At 51.6% G+C, this 16753-nt stretch overlaps 1 protein-coding gene across 2 annotated transcripts in view; it reads right to left on the bottom strand.

The window, feature by feature from the left end:
- The window catches only part of NCOA2 (nuclear receptor coactivator 2), a 171006-nt gene that overhangs the window by 80010 nt on the left and 74243 nt on the right, over positions 1-16753 (bottom strand). The gene's annotated exons all lie outside the window — the stretch shown is intronic.

The following is a 16753-nucleotide window of genomic DNA, read 5'->3' as shown; positions in this document are numbered from 1 at the left end:
CAGTCCTGCACAAAGTATGCGCTCGGTAAGTACCGCTGATGACGACGATGGGGGAGGAACTGTCCTCTCCCAAGCCCTCAGTACAGGTGTCTCGGCACACTGTGAGGACTTGAGAAACACTACCGACTGATGGATTGAGGAAAACATACCAGGGATGTTCTCCCAAGGAGGCACAGCAAATATCCTTTCAGAGAAAGAGACCGTCACTTTTGGCAACCAAACTTTGTCCCCCATCCATCCATCCGTCCCAACCCAATCCCACCCCCAAGCTCCCGCCCGAGACCCCGAAAAGCTAATTCTCAACATTCATCTCGTAAACAGACATTACAGCAGGCTCGGGACTCGCCAGAGGGAACGTGATCTAGTCGAAGGAAACAAAATCGGCTGTCACCTATCCGACAGGGTTTTTTCATTTTCCTTAGGTCATGCTTTTGTATTTCAGTTTCCCCATTTCTGAATAATAATAATGATAATAATAATAATAGCATTTACTACGTGCCAAGCACTGGGATAGATCCAAAACAATCATGCCGGAAACATCCCATATGGGGCTCGCAGGTTAAGTGGGAAGGAGAACAGGTATTGAATCCCCATTCCACAGATGAGGAAACAGAGGCCCAGAGGAGTTAAGTGACTTGCTCAAGGTCACACTGCGGACATACGGCGGAGCCGGGATTAGAACCTAGATCTTTCTGACTCCCAGGCCTGTGCTCTAGTACGGTATTTATTAAGCGCTTATTACATGTCAAGCTCTGCTCTAAGAAGATATAAATTAATCGGTCTGAATTGGGTTCCTGTCCCACATGGTACCCCCAGTCTAAATAGGAGGGAAATGTGAGAATCATAAGCAATCTCAAAAAGGTGGATTATAAGCTCCTCCAGAGCAAAAAAAGGTCTTCTGATTCTAGTGTACTTACAATATTATCGATGGTATTTGTTTAGTGTTTACTATGTGTCAAACACCGTTCCAAGCACTGGGGTAGATACAAGGTAATCGGGTTGTCCCACGTAGGGCTCAGAGTCTTAACCCCCATTTTACAGATGAGGGAACTGAGGCACAGAGAAGTTAAGCGACTTGCCCAGAGTCCCACAGCTGATGAGCGGCGGAGCCGGGATTAGAACCCACGACTTCTGACTCCCAAGCCCGTGCTCTTTCCACTACGCCACGCTGCTTATCCAAGCCTTTAGCACAGAGCTCTGCATAGAGAAGCCTGGAAGCTTCTTGAGGGCAGGGATGGTGCCCTCAAGCTCTGAGTTCAGTGCTTTGCACGCAGTAGACCGGAAACGTCTCGAAGGTGTTCCTCAAGGTTCAGTTCTGGGTCCCCTTCTAACCTCCATCTACACCCCCTCCCTTGGAGAACTCATTCGCTCTCACGGCCTCGACTCCCACCGCTCTGCGGACGATTCCCGAATCTCCATTTCCAGCCCCGATCTCTCTCCCTCTCTGCAGTCTCGGATCTCCTTCTCCCTTCAAGACATCTCTGCTTGGAGGTCCTGCCAACGCCTCTAACTTAACACATCCAAAACACAACTCCTTAGCTTCCCACCCCAACCCTGTCCTCCCCATCACCGTAGACAGCACCACCATCATTTTTGTTTCACCATCCTGTAACCTGGGCGTTATCCTTGACGCCTCTCTCTCCTTCAACACACATATTGTGCATATAGGTACATATCTACATAGAACAGTGCTCTGCACATAGTAAGCGCTTAACAAATACCAACATTATGATTATTATTATTATTATATCTATAATTCTATTTATTTGTATTGCCACTGCTATTGCCATTGTTCTCGTCTGTCCGTCTCCCCCGATTAGACCGTAAGCCCGTCAAACGGCAGGGACTGTCTCTATCTGTTGCCGACTTGTTCATTCCAAGCGCTTAGTACAGTGCTCTGCACATAGTAAGCGCTCAATAAATACTATTGAATGAATGTATTAATGCCTGTTTACTTGTTTTGATGTGTAGACATATCTAATATAATAATAATAACGTTGGTATTTGTTAAGCACTTACTATGTGCAGAGCACTGTTCTAAGCGCTGGGGTAGATACAGGGTAATCAGGTTGTCCCACGTGAGACTCACAGTTAATCCCCATTTTACAGATGAGGTAACTGAGGCACAGAGAAGTTAAGTTGGTATTTGTTAAGCACTTCCTATGTGCAGAGCACTGTTCTAAGCGCTGCTGGGGTAGACACAAGGGAATCAGGTTGTCCCACGTGGGGCTCACAGTCTTAATCCATATTTTACAGATGAGGAAACTGAGGCACAGAGAAGTGAAGTGACTTGCCCACAGTCACACAGCTGACAAGTGGCAGAGCCGGGAATCGAAGCCACGACCTCTGACTCCGAAGCCCGGGCTCTTGCCACTGAGTCACGCTGCTTCCCAATTATCTATTATTATCTATAATTCTATTTATATATATATATATATATTGATGTTACTGATACCTGTTTACTTGTTTTGATGTCTGCCTACCCCCTTCTAGACTGTGAGCCCATTTTGGGCAGGGAATGTCTCTCTCTGTTGCTGAATTGTACTTTCCAAGCACTTAGTTCAGTGCTCGGCACCCAGAAAGCACTCAATAAATACGACTGAATGAATGAACATTCAATTCGACCACTAAATCCTGTCGGCTAACCCTCGGTAGGATCGTTAAAATCCGTCTTTTCTTCTCCGTACAAACAGCTACCACATTAATCCGAGCACTAATCCTCTCCCGTCGTGATTACTATATCGGCCTCCTCGCTGACCTCCCAGCCTCCGGTCTCTCTCCGCTCCGGTCCATCCTTCACTCCGCTTCCCGGATCATTTTTCTACAAAAACGTTCCGTCCACGTTTCCCCGCTCCTCAAGAACGTCCAGTGGTTGCCCATCCGCTTCCCCATCAAACTGAACCTCCTTATCGTCAGCTTTAAAGCCCTTAATTAATGTTGGTATTTATTACGTGCTTACTATGTGCCGAGCACTGTTCTAAGCGCTGGGGTAGACACAAGGGAATCAGGTTGTCCCACGTGGGGCTCACAGTCTTCACCCCCATTTTACAGATGAGGTAACTGAGGCACAGAGAAGTGAAGTGACTTGCCCACAGTCCCACAGCTGACAAGTGGCAGAGCAGGGATTCGAACCCATGACCTCTGACTCCGAAGCCCGTGCTCTTTCCACTGAGCCACATCCCCTCGCCCCCTCACCACGCTACTCTCCTGCTGCAACGCGGCCCGCACGCTTCGCTCCTCTAATGCCCACCTTCTCGCTGTACCTCGATCTCGCCGCCGACCTCTCGCCCATGTCCTGCCTCTGGCCTGGAACGCCCTCCCTCTTCATATCCGACAGCCTTGAAAGCGCATCTCCTCCAAGAGGCCTTCCCTGACTGAGCCCTCATTCCTCTTTTCCCACATCTTTTGCATCACCTGGCCTTGCTCCCTTTATTCACCCCCACGGCACTTATGTCCATATGTGTAATTCGTTTATTTCTATTAATGTCAGTCTCCCCGTCTAGACTGTAAGCTCGCTGTGGGCAGGGAATGTGCCTGCTATATTGTCGCGCTGCACTCTTCCAAGCGCTTAGTACAGTGCCTTGCACACAGGAAGCTCTCAATAAATACCGACTGACTGACCGATTGGCAGAGATTGTGTTTACTAACACTGATGTCCCCTCCCAAGAGTTTACTCAGTTCACTGCTCTGCACAAAGGAGGTCGGGAGCTTCTTAAAGGCACGGATGGGGCCTACTTAATTCCATTGTCCTTCGGCTTTCCTAAACATTCCCAAGGGATCAGCCACCACCGCTCCTGCGCCCTTAATCCCAGGCTCGGAACCAGATTCCTGGTTCCCTGCACTCTAGACTGTGAGCTCATTGTGGGCAGGGAATGTCACTGTTTATTGTATTGTACTTTCCCAAGCGCTTAGTACAGCGCAATACAGAAGAGCACGAGTAGCAGCGTGGCTTAGTGAGAAGCAGCTTAGTCTAAAGAGCACGGGCTTGGGAGTCAGAAGGTCGTGGGTTCGAATCCCGACCGTCACTCGTCAGTTGGGTGACTTTGGGCAAGTCACTTCTCTGTGCCTCAGTGACCTCATCTGTAAAATGGGGATGAAGACTGGGAGCCCCACGCCGGACGACCTCATCACCTTGCCTCCTCCCAGCGCTTAGAACAGTGCTTTGCACATAGTAAGCACTTAACGAATGCCATCATCGTTATTATTATTAATAAATATGACTGACTGACTGAATGAATGGATGGACAGAGCCCCGGCCTGGGGGCCAGAAGGATCCGGGTTCTCATCCTGGTTCCGTCACTCGTCCGCCGTGTGACCTTGGGTGAGTCATTTCACTTCTCTGGGCCTCAGTTACGTACATCATCTGCAAAAAGGGGACTAAGACTGCGAGCTTTATGTGGGGCAGGGACTGAGTCCAACCTGATCAGCTTGTATCTACCTCTGCGCCTAGTACAGTGCCTGGCACACGGTCAGCACTTAAGGAGTACCATTTAAAAAAAAAAAAGAGAGCGACTTCGGAGGAAATTTGGTTCTGGGAAGGGAGGAGGAAAACAGCAGGTGACTGCTCTTTAGAAACCATCCAGATGTCTCTCTCCTGGCCGCTTTCAAGGTCACTACCGCTGCAGCCAAGCAGACACCTGCCCATTTCTACACCAGCCGGCGATGTGGCAATTCAGCCAAAAATGCCACCGCATTCTAGGGCGTCTTAGCCGCCACGGTGGCTCCCGGCTCTTAGAACAGTGCTGGACACATAGTGAGCGCTTAACAAATACCATTCGTTCCTTCAGTTGTACCTGTTGAACGCTTACCGTGTGCAGAACACTGTCTTAAGCGCTTGGAAGAGTACGACAGACCAATGAACAGACAGGTTCCCTGCCCACAACGAGCTGACGGTCTAGAGGGGCTGGGATCTAATCCTGGGTCTGCTACTGGTCTGCCGTGTGGGACCTTGGGCCGGTCACTTCTCTGGGCCTCAGTTCCCACACCTGTGGAAGGGGGATTAAGACTGCGACCCTCCCCCAACATCATTACCGTCATCACCGCCACGTAAACTCAATGTCACGGAGAATAGATGGTGAGAAGCAGCACGGCCTAGGGGGAAGAGCCCGGGCCTGGGAGTCAGAGGACCTGGAATCCCTGCTGTGTGACCTTGAGCAAGTCACTTCACTGCCATGTGCCTCAGTCCTCCCGTTCTCCCTCCTACTTGGACTGTGAGCCCTAAGTCGCTCAATCAGCCGGTCAGTCGTTATCTATTGAGCACTTACTACTGAACACTTATCTACTGAGCAGAAGGAGCATGGCTCAGTGGAAAGAGCCCGGGCTTGGGAGTCAGAGGACACGGGTTCTAATCCCGTCCCCGCCACCTGTCTGCTGTGTGACCTAGGGCAAGCCACTTAACTTCTCTGTGCCTCGGTTACCTCATCTGTAAAAGGGGATTAAACCCGTCAGCCCCACGTGGAACAACGCGATTACCTTGTATTTTGCTTAGAACAGTGCTTGGCACATAGTAAGTGCTTAACAAATACCGTCATTATTATTATTATTACTGTGTGGGACAGGGACTGTGTCCAACCTGATCTACTTGTATCTCTCCCAGCATTTAGAATGATGTTTGACACGAAGTTTTAAAAAAAAATATCGCCCTCTTATCCACAGAAACTCCCGGCTTCCGCTCTTCTACACTGAACTGCCCCTTGACTTCAAGTCGTTGCTTCGGGTAAAGGTGGGCTCACGTTTCGCAAAAGCTTATGGGGGCTCTTGCCCCCGGGTGCGTTCTTTTAGAAGCCAGCTTTGTTTTTGGGCTACCTTTCCCAGAAACACTTGGAAGAGAGAGATGAATGTCACCCGGAGGCCATGACCCTCACAGCGGGTGCCAAAACAGCACGGTATTAATCATCTCCTCCTTCACCTCACACTTGGGTGGTCTGGAATGGAAGTCAGGACAATGACCGTGACACCGGATCAGAGGGCTTTGGGAGTGCCAGACCAAGAGATGGCTCCACTTCTCTGTGCCTCGGTTACCTCAGCTGTAAAATGGGGATGACGACGTGAAGATGAAGACGTCCCACGTGAGCCCCACGTGGGACGGGGACTGTGTCCAAACCGATTAACCTTGTATCTTCCCCAGCGCTTAGGTGTAGGCTCACTGTGGGGAAGGAAATGTGTCTGTTTACTGTTGCACGGTCCTCTCCCAAGCCCTTAGTCCAGTGCCCAGCACAGTCAGCGCTCAATAAATACGACCGAATGAATGCTTGACCCACAGTAAGCAAGCAGCGTGGCTCAGTGGAAAGAGCACGGGCTTGGGAGTCCGAGGTCATGAGTTCGAATCCCGGCTCTGCCATGTGTCAGCTGTGTGACTGTGGGCAAGTCACTTCACTTCTCTGTGCCTCAGTTACCTCATCTGTAAAATGGGGATTAACTGTGAGCCTCACGTGGGACAACCTGATTACCCTGTATCTACCCCAGCGCTCAGAACAGTGCTCGGCACATAGTAAGCGCTTAACAAATACCAACACTTAGCAAATGCCATAATAATAATAATAATTGCGGTATTTGTTAAACGCTTACTTTGTGCCAGGCACCGTACTATGCGCTAGGGTGGATACAAGCGAATCGGGTTAGACACAGTCCCTGCCCGCCTTAGGGCTCACAGTCTCGATCCCCATTTTACAGATGAGGTTACTGAGGCACAGAGAAAGTAAGTAAATGCCCCACCCATTCCACTCTAACGGGGTGATACCCATCCCCAGAGAGGGGACTGCCCCACTTCTGCCCCTCAAAAAACTGTATATTTTCGGGGCTGAGAGCAGCACTGGTGACCCTTGGGCCGACAACGCCTGAGGTGCGTGCCACGGCGGGAGAGGGTATTTCGGAGGAACAAATTTGGGATGTGGGACAACGGTGCTGAGCTAGAGGACGTAGTCTCTCTGGAAAGTCTAGAATAAAGAAGAAACTACGTAGCCGCGTCCAAGTGGTCGAAGGCCCGGGGACGGGAGAAAAGGGGCCGGGTTTGCTGGATCGTATTTCTTGCCCAACGGCTTCGAGCTTCTCTCTGGAGCCCGGGGCGGCTGAAGCTGGTGGGGCTTCGGTTAATTAGGGGCGCTCTGAGGACAACCCCAAGGAAGCAGGACAGACCCCCGACTGCTATTTTTACAATGGTATCTGTTAAGCGCTTACTATGGGCCGAGCACCGGTCTAAGCGCAGGGGTAGATACAAGGGAATCCGGTTGGACGCAGTCCCTGTCCCGCGTGGGGCTCCCAGTCTTCAACCCCATTTTCCAGATGAGGCCACTGAGGCCTAGAAGTGAAGCGACTTGCCCGAGGTCACACAGCAGACAAGTGGAGGAGCGGAGATTAGAACCCAGGTCCTTCTGACTCCCGGGTCACGCTGGAAATGGGGTCGGAGAGTAGGATTCAAGTGCACGGGGGATAAGGAAGGAGGAGTTGGGGAAATGAGGAATTAGTTGGGAATCCACGCAGATCTACTTCTCCCTCTAGTCTCTAGGCAGGGAACACGTCTACCAACTCTATTATACCGTACTCTCCCCAGCCCCCAGCACAGTGCTCCGCACACGGCGAGCGCCCAACAAATACCCCCAACAAAGGGGCGAGAGGAGAGCCAGCCAGGATTTGGCTTCCGTTTCTATCCCCTAATTTAGAAGAGGGAAACGCCTGGCCTCCAAATGGGTCCTAGAAACCCGGAGGGGCAGAGGAGGAAGGGGGACGATCTCAGAAAAAGCGAACCCGCTCGGCCCGCTTCGGCCAGACGCACAGAACTTAATCGGAAAATCCCACGGAACCCAGCCCGAGATTCTACCCCATCTTAATACGAGGTCGATAGTCAGTAATTGGCTTCTATTATCAGGTCAGCCGGCCTAATGCAATGTCGACGGGGAGTTGTTTGTCTTAATAACGTGTGGGCTGGAAAAAAAACAGGCCGCCTGGAGAGGGCGGATCAGATGCCAGCGTGCTAGCTCCGAAGAGGAAAGGGGAAAAAAAAGGGGAGGGAAGCGTGGCAGTGTGGTTCAGCGGAAAGAGCCCGGGCCTGGGAGTCAGAGGCCCTGGGTTCTAATGCCGGCTCCGCCACTCGTCCGCTGGGGGACCTTGAGCAAGTCGCTTCACTTCTCTGAGCCTCAGTTACTTCACCTGGAAAATGGGGAGTGAGAGTGTGAGCCCCGTGGGGGTCGGGGACCCGGTCCAACCCGATTTAATTGCATCCACCCTAGCGCTTGCTCAGTTGCACTGCCCTCCCCCAAGCGTTCGGCGCAGCGTCCCGCACACAGTAAGCGCTCCCAAAAGACCACCGATCGATCGGAACGGTAATCTCCGAGGTGGGCGAACCCCGGGTGCCACCGGGCCCGTTGTGTAGCGGGGCTGCAGGACGGGTGGTGAGGGGCACGGGGGGCTGGGAAACGGCCCAGGAGCCAGCAATCCACGATCCCTGCGGGGGGAAAAAAGACCCTCCTCGTCACTTCCCGAGACGTCTCCGGAGAGCAGAGAGACCGGTCGGGGGTGAACCGACCTCCGGGGGGCCGGAGCCCCCTCCCCACGACTGGTTGGGGGGTGGGGGGCTGTTCCTTCCACGCTGGGAGCGGGGGCACGGCGGCGGGCCGGAGCCCAGGGGCGAGGGAGCGGGCGGGGCCCCCTTCGCTTCCTGTTTCCTCACGCGGAGAGGGTGAGCCGGCCGACGCGGAGATGGCAAGTGCGGATTCCGGGAAGCCGAGGTGCAACGCGGTGCGGCCCCTGTTTAAATGGGTACTACACCGGGCGTACAAGCAGCGTGTGTACAAGCAGCATGGCGTAGTGGAAAGAGCCGGGCTTGGGGATCGGAAGGCCCTGGGTTCCGATCCCGACTCCGCCACTTGTCTGCTGTGTGACCTCGGGCAAGTCACTTCACTTCTCTGGGCCTCGGTTACCTCATCTGTAAAATGGGGATTGAGACTGTGAGCCCCACGTGGGACAGGGACCGTGTACAACGCCATCAGCTTGGATCTACCCCAGGGCTTAGAACGGCCCCTGACACACGGTTAGCGCTTAACAGATACCACCGTTACTTGGCTTAGTGGCAAGAGCCCAGACTCGGGAGTCAGAGGACATGGGTTCTAATCCCGGCTCCGCCACTTGTCAGCTGTGTGACTTTGGGCAAGCCACTTAACTTCTCTGTGCCTCAGTTACCTCATCTGTCAAATGGGGATCAAGACTGTCAGCCTCACATGGGACAACCTGATGACCTTGCGTCTCCCCCCGGCGCTTAGAACAGTGCTGGGCACATAGTAAGCACTTAAATACCATCATTATCACTATTATTATTTAACCACATAACCACATCTAGCTCTAAGGCAACGTAAGCTTCGACCAATAAAACAAGAGTTTGCATTAAGTGCTTTTCTTTTCTGCGTGAACACGTGTCAAACCTTTCAAATTCCATTCAGCAAAAAGTCATCTTGGGTTAAGAGATTAGAGATTAGCATTATCTATGCGAACTAGGTCTGCCAAGCTCTAATGGGAAGTAAGAATGTTTTTTAATTATCCTAATCAATTCCCTCAGCGTGACCCAACGGATACAGCGCTGGCCTGGGAGTCACAAGCGTAACCCCGCAGCTTGCTCTGATAGCGCTCATCAGCAGAACGTCGCTTGGCGAACCTTCCCCTTCCTAGAATTCCCGTCTCCAGAGCTGTGCTCCGAACCGCTCACCTCCAGCGAGGCCAAAACGGGAAAGCCAACGGAAAACGCGCCCGCGTTTTTCCGAGCTGGAGCCATTCTGGAGCGCAGCTCTGGAGATGGGAAAGCAATCCGTGGTATTTATTGTGCGCTTACAGTGTGCCCGGGCACTGTGCTAAGTGCTCGGGGCTGCCCGGGGGTCGGGAAGACCTACCTCGGAGTACGCGCTGGCGCGAGGTGTGGCTCCACCGGGCCTGTCTCACCGCCGACCCCTGGCCCACGTCCTGTCTCTGGCCTGGGACGCCCTCCCTCCTCAAATAATAATAATAATGATGGAATTTGTTAAGCGCTTACTATGTGCCATGCACTGTTCTAAGCGCTGGGGTAGATACAAGGTAATCAGGTTGTCCCACGTGGGGCTCACAGTCTTCATCCCCATTTTACCGAAGAGGCAACTGAGTAACAGAGAAGTTAAGTGACTTGCCCCAAGTCACACAGCTGACAAGTGGCGGACTCGCCCCCTGCTTCAAAGCCTTTTTGCAGGCCCATCTCCTCCAAGAGGCCTTCCCAGACTAAGCCCTGCTTTTCCTCATCTCCCACTCCCTTCTGCATCGCCCTGACTTGTTCCCTTTGCTCTTCCCCCCTCCCAGCCCCACACCATTAAGGTACAGCACTTAAGTACAGATCTGTAATTTTATTTATTTGTATTAATAATAATAATAATAATGATGGCATTTGTTAAGCGCTTAACTATATGCCAGGCACTATATTAAGCACGGTCTGTCTCCCTGCCTCTAGAGAGTAAGCTCACTACCGGCAGGGAATGTCATTGTGTACTGTTGTACTTTCCCAAGCACTTAGTACGGTGCTCTGGACACATTAACACATTAAGCGCTCAATAAATACGACTGAATGAAGCGAATGAATGACTCCTACAGTGCTCAGCGCACGGTAAGCACTCAATAAATATCACCGATAGATTAATCGAAGACGCAATACATACGTGTCTATAAACGTGCCCTTGCCAGTTGGAACACCAGGGTGCTGAATTCTTTACGCAAGGAGGGTTCTCCGGAGAGTTGGAAAAAATAAAAAAAACAGCCGCGACGCCATCAACATTTCCGCAGCGGGCTGACGCGAAGCCGTCCAAAGTAATAATAATAATAAAAATGGAATTTGTTAAGGACTTACTAGGTGCCAAGCACTGTTCTACGCGCAGGGGGAGATACAAGGCAATCAGGTTGTCCCACGTGGGGCTCACAGTCTTCATCCCCATTTGACAGATGAGGTGAGTGAGGTACAGAGAAGTTACGTGGCTTGCCCAGAGTCACACAGCAGACAGGTGGCAGAGCCGGGATTAGAACCCACGTCCTCTGGCTCCCAAGCCCGGGCTTTTTCCACTAAGCCATGCTGCTTCTCTAAGTATTCTCCAAGTATTCCAGGGTGGTGTCCAACTGTCCTTCAATTTAGACCGCGAGCCCCGCCTGGGACCCAGACCCTGCTTAACTGGTAATCACCCCAGCGCTTAGGACACTCTTTGAAACATAGTAAGCGCTTAACAGACACCATCAAAAGACAAAAACCGAGCAACTCTTACTGCACTCTTTCATTTAATTCACTTACCACACGCACGGAACAATTGCCAGCACTAATTAGGGGAGTCCCCTTCAGCCTGCTGCCGCACCGAGCTCACCGCTTACCCTTAATACAGCCGGAGAAAGGGCCCTTGCCCGGTTTCTAAAACGACGCGCTACCCCACGACCTCAACGGAATTGAGTCATTCTGCTACACGCTGGCAGCTCGGCTTCCAAACTGCAAGCTCGAGTCGGGCAGCAATCCTGTCGACCAACTCTGCTCTACTGTACTCTCCCAAGCGCTTAGTAATACTAATAATAATGTGATTTGTTAAGATCTTACTATGTGTCAAGCACTGTTCTAAGCGCTGGGGTAGATACAAGGTCATCAGGTGGCCCCACGCGGGGCTCACAGTCTTCATCCCCATTTTACAGAGGAGGGAACTGAGGCACAGAGAAGTGAAGTGACTCGCCCAGGGTCACACAGCTGACAAGCGGCGGAGCCGGGATTAGAACCCAGGACTTCTGACTCCCAAGCCCGGGCTCTTACCACTGAGCCACGCTGCTTCTAGTACAGCTCCCCGCCCCCGGTAAGTGCTCGATAAATATCACAGCGTGATTAATTGACCCCCTCCCAAGTACCAAGTAGAGTGTTTTGCACCCGAGAGTGCTCGATAAATACCACCGATTAACGGACACCCTCTCAAGCGCTAAATACAGTGCTCTCGACTGTAAGCTCGTTGTGGAAGGTGACTGTTTATTGTCTTATTGTCCTCTCCTAAGCGCTTAGTACAGTGCTCTGCACTATGTGCTCAATAAATATGATTGAATGAATGACTGCTCTGTACCCAGTAAGTGCTCAATAAATACCATGGAGTGATGAATTGACCGTTCTCCCAAGTGCTAAGCATAGTGTTCTGCACCCAGGAATTGCTCAAGAAATACGACCGACTGAATGATCGAGGGGCTCCTCTGAAAAAGGGAAAAGAAAAAAATGGAATATTGAGCTTCTTCGAATTAATGATAATTGGAATATTAATTGTATTTGTTACGCGTTTACTATGTCCAGGCACTGTACTAAGCGCCGGGGTAGATACAAGCAACTCCCATAGGGGGTTCCCAGTCTTAATCCCGAGAAGCAGCCTGATGTAATGGCTAGAGTCTGGGCCTGGGAATCACGAGGTCATGGGTTCTAATCCCAGCTTCGCCACTTGTCTGCTATGACCTTGGGCAAGTCTCTTCACTTCTCTGTAGCCTCTGTAAAATGGGAATTGAGACTGTGAGCCCTATGTGGGACAGGGACCATGTCCAACTCGATTTGCCTGTATTCCCACGTGGGGCTCACAGTTTTAATCCCCATTTGACAGATGAAGTAACTGAGGCCCAGAGAAGTGAAGTGATGGGAATGGGTTTTGGAAAACGGGAAGGTTTCCGGACCTGCCAGGGCATTGACAAATGACAACCGTGAGTCTGGTTTCGGTTGGGGGGGGACACCCTCTCCTTTCCCATCGTTGCTGAGACCCTCCCATCTCAGGTCCCTTGAGCACGGGCTTCACTTCCGGACCGGGGAACCGGCCACCGGAGGTTCATTCATTCATTCAATAGCATTTATTGAGCGCTTACTATGTGCAGAGCACTGTACTAAGCTCTTGGAATGAACAAGTCGGCAACAGATAGAGACAGTCCCTGCCGTCTGACGGGCTTACGGTCTAATCGGGGGAGAAGGACGGACGAGAAGGATGGCAGTAAATAGAGTCGAGGGGAAGAACATCTCGTAAAAACAATGGCGACTAAACAGAATCGAGGTGATGTACATTTCATTAACAGAATAAATAGGGTAATGTAAATATATACAGTTGAGCGGACGAGTACAGTGCCGAGGGGATGGGAAGGGAGAGGAGGAGGAGCAGAGGCAAATGGGGGGAAAAGAGGGTTAAGCTGCGGAGGGGTGAAGGGGGGGCGGTAGAGGGAGTAGAGGGAGAAGGGGAGCTCACTGAAGCTTGGTACAATGCTTTGCGCCCGGTAAGCGCTCAATAAATACGACTGAATGAATGCAAAATTCCTGGCCATAAAAAGGCGCCTGGTACCATAGCTGATAATAATAATAATTACGGTATTTGTTAAGTGCTACGTACCAGGCACTGTACTAAGCAGCGTAGAAGCAGCTTAGTGAAGTGTAGAAGCAGCGTGGCTCAGTGGAAAGAGCGCGGGCTTGGGAGTCAGAGATCACGGGTTCTAATCCCGGCTCCGCCGCTAGTCGGCTGTGTGACCTTGGGCAAGTCACAACTTCTCTGTGCCTCAGTTACCTCATCTGTCAAATGGGGATTAAAACTGTGAGCCCCACGTGGGACACACTGATCAGCTTGTATCCCCCAGCGCTTAGAACAGTGCTTTCCGCATAGTAAGCGCTTACCAAATACCACAATTTATTTATTTTATTTATTTAAGCGCTGGGGTGGATCCAAGCAAATCGGTTGGACACAGTCCCTGTCTCCTGTGGGGCTCACGGTCTTAATCTCCATTTTCCACGAGGGATGTCCAGAGAAGTGAAGCCATTTGCCCAAGGTCACACAGCGGACAAGTGGCGGAGCCGGGATTAGAATCCGTGAGCTTCCGACTCCCAGGCCCGGGCTCTAGCCACTATGCCACGCTGCTTTTCGAAGGGCGTTACCGGAAGGGCTCCAGGTCAGCTGAAAACCGGGCAGTCTGCTACAAAATTGGACCCTCTAGACTTGAAAGTGCTTGGGGGGCAGGGAACGTGCTTTGCGACTCTGGCCCTCTCCCACAGTGCTTTACACACGGGAAGTGCTCAATAAATACCACCGATTGACTGACCGATTGATTGAAAACGGATGAATGGCCGCCCTCCCCAGGTATCAGCTGAGCCTCGGGAAGGGAGGTGTAGTAATAACAATAATAATAATTATGGTACTTGTTAGGCTCTCACTATATGTCAAGTACTGTTCTAAACACTGGGGTCATTACAAGTTAATCAGGCTGGACACAGTCCCTGTCCCACATGGGGCTCCCGCTCTTAATCCCTATTTTCCAGATAAGGGAACTGAGGCCCAGAGAAGTGAAGTGACTTGCTCAAGGTCACCCGGCGGACAAGTGGCAGAGCCGAGATGAGAACCCGGGTCCTTGTGACTCCCAGGCCCGGGCTCTAGCCACTAAGCCACGCTAAATGTGTCCGTTTAACGTGTCTGTTTATTGCTCCGTCGTAGTCCCCCAGCGTTTCGTTCAGCGAGCGCTCAGCACACGGGTAGCGCTCAATAAATACCACTGACATCGACGATGCTGATGAAACTGCCGTTCGGACATACCCGTGTGTCACCGCTGCCGTCCCCCGGACAGGGGGAGAAACCCCAAATTAAACTACTGCGCTTAAAGAGAGAAAAAGAGAGGGGGGCAGACCGATTTTTGATGCCTGTTTACTTGTTTTGATTTTTGTCTCCCCCCTTCTAGAGCGTGAGCCCGTCGTTGGGTACGGATCGTCTCTACTTGTGGCCGAATTGTACTTTCCGAGCGCTTAGGACAGTGCTCTGCACACGGTGAGCGCTCAATAAATACGACCAAATGAATGACGGACAACACGCTACCTTAACGCTCCTCCTCCCCCTCAAATTCGTGGCTTCCCCTGACCACACACAACCTGTTGTGTAGGCCGGCGCGGGGCAAGCGATAAACCCGCAGGATAAACGACGCCTGGTAATTTTCTCTTTCATTTTGGCTAGCTCCTGCCCCTCTGTTCTTCCCCGCAGAGACCACGGTCCCTTTTCAGTTTCTCTAAACAACAGGAAACGCTGCGATAACACCTTCAGTCGACAAATGGCTTCGGGTCTCGTGGGCTTTTAACACGCTTTGCCGGCCCGTCTCTCCGGGAGGGCACCGGTCTCCCGCGGGAGAGGAGAACTCGGCAAGAAGCCTTTGGCATCGGCGGCCGGGAGAAGCCGCGGGAGGCCTAGCGGACGGAGCACCGGCCCGGGAGGGAGAAGGACCTGGGTTCTAATCCCGGGCTCCACCACGGGTCGGTTGTGTGTGCGGGCGTGACCTTGGGCCAGTCCCTTCTCTGGGGCTCAGTTCCCTCATCCGTAGAAGGGGGATGAAGCCTGGGAGCCCCATGGGGGGGACGGGGACTGTGTCCGACGTGATGAGTTTGCAACTAAGCAGTGCTTAGTCCAGTGCCTGGCACCTAGTAAACGCTTAACGAATACCGTGAAAAGAAACGTGAAATGAATATGTGTTGTTCAAAGTTTCCGTTTTAGTCCTTTTCACCCCCGCAAATAACGGCAGGTGTCAAGTCGTAGGAGCAGTAGGAGCTGTTCAGCCCTTGGCACATAGTAAGTGCTTACCAAATACCATCAATACTAGTAATAGTGGCATATAACTCCTCAAACTCAGTCAGTCCCAATCTTATCATTTTGGTTCGATAAATCACTCAATCGATGGTATTTACTGAGCGCTTAGTATGTGCGGAGCACTATATTAAGCACCTGGGAGAGTAGAGTATAACAATAAATGGACGTATTCCCTGCCCACAATGAGCTGATAGTCTAGAGATGATGCAACCTGATTATCTTGCAACTACCCCAGCGCTTAAAACAGTGCCCGTCACATAGTAAGCACTTAACAAATAGTATTATTATTATTATTATTATTATTATTAAGGCAAAAAGAAATTCTGGAGGAGGAAAGGACAGATTTATGAATGGAACTCTCGGAGCGCGTCTTTCCGTGGAAAAGAAAATAACCTCTCTTCCAACCATCTGGAGCAGTTCACTCGAGACCCTGCTCCGCACAAAAGGATAAAAAAAAATAATGATACTAATGATAATAATAATTGTGGCATTTGTTAAGGGCTTACTATGTGCCAGGCACCGTTCTGAGCGCCGGGGCGGAGACGAGCAAATCGGGTCCTGGAGACTGAAGCCGGGGGCGGGAATGTTCGGGCTTTCTCCCGCTTTTCCTTCAGTTCCCGGGACGGGCGGGAGAAACGTTCGCTCAGCCCCGCTCGGCTACAGGAACGGACGAGGCTGATATGGACCGATTCGTCTTGAGAGGTGACGGACGTTAAGAGGAATTTTGCCCAATTCCCTCCCAGAGAAGCCCAGGCTTGCGGCGTGAAATGTCCCTCTTTTTCCCCTTCCCTAATCCTTTTCTGCCCCCGTGACTTTCTTCCGTAGTGTCTTTAAGCCAGACCCGCCCCAGAACGGGGGTCGACAGATGCCACCCCCGCCCACATGGAGAAGCAACAGGGTCCAGCGGAAAGAGCTCGGGCCTGGGAGGCGGAAGAAACTTCTCTGGGCCTCAGTTTCCTCAACTGCACGATGGGGTTTAAACACCTGTTCCTCCTCCCGCTTAGACTGTGAGCCCCTTGCGGGACAGGGACTGCGTCCGACCCGAATACCCCAGTGCTTAGGACAGTGCTTAATAATAATAATTAACAATAATTACAGTATTTGTTAAGCGCTCACTATATGCCGAGCACCGTTCTAAGCGCTGGGGTAGATACTAGGTA

Source organism: Ornithorhynchus anatinus, chromosome 7 (genome assembly GCF_004115215.2).
Source record: "Ornithorhynchus anatinus isolate Pmale09 chromosome 7, mOrnAna1.pri.v4, whole genome shotgun sequence".
Taxonomy (NCBI): Eukaryota; Metazoa; Chordata; class Mammalia; order Monotremata; family Ornithorhynchidae; genus Ornithorhynchus; species Ornithorhynchus anatinus.
Note: the sequence above shows the minus strand (reverse complement) of the source record. Positions and strands in the feature narration are given on the sequence as shown.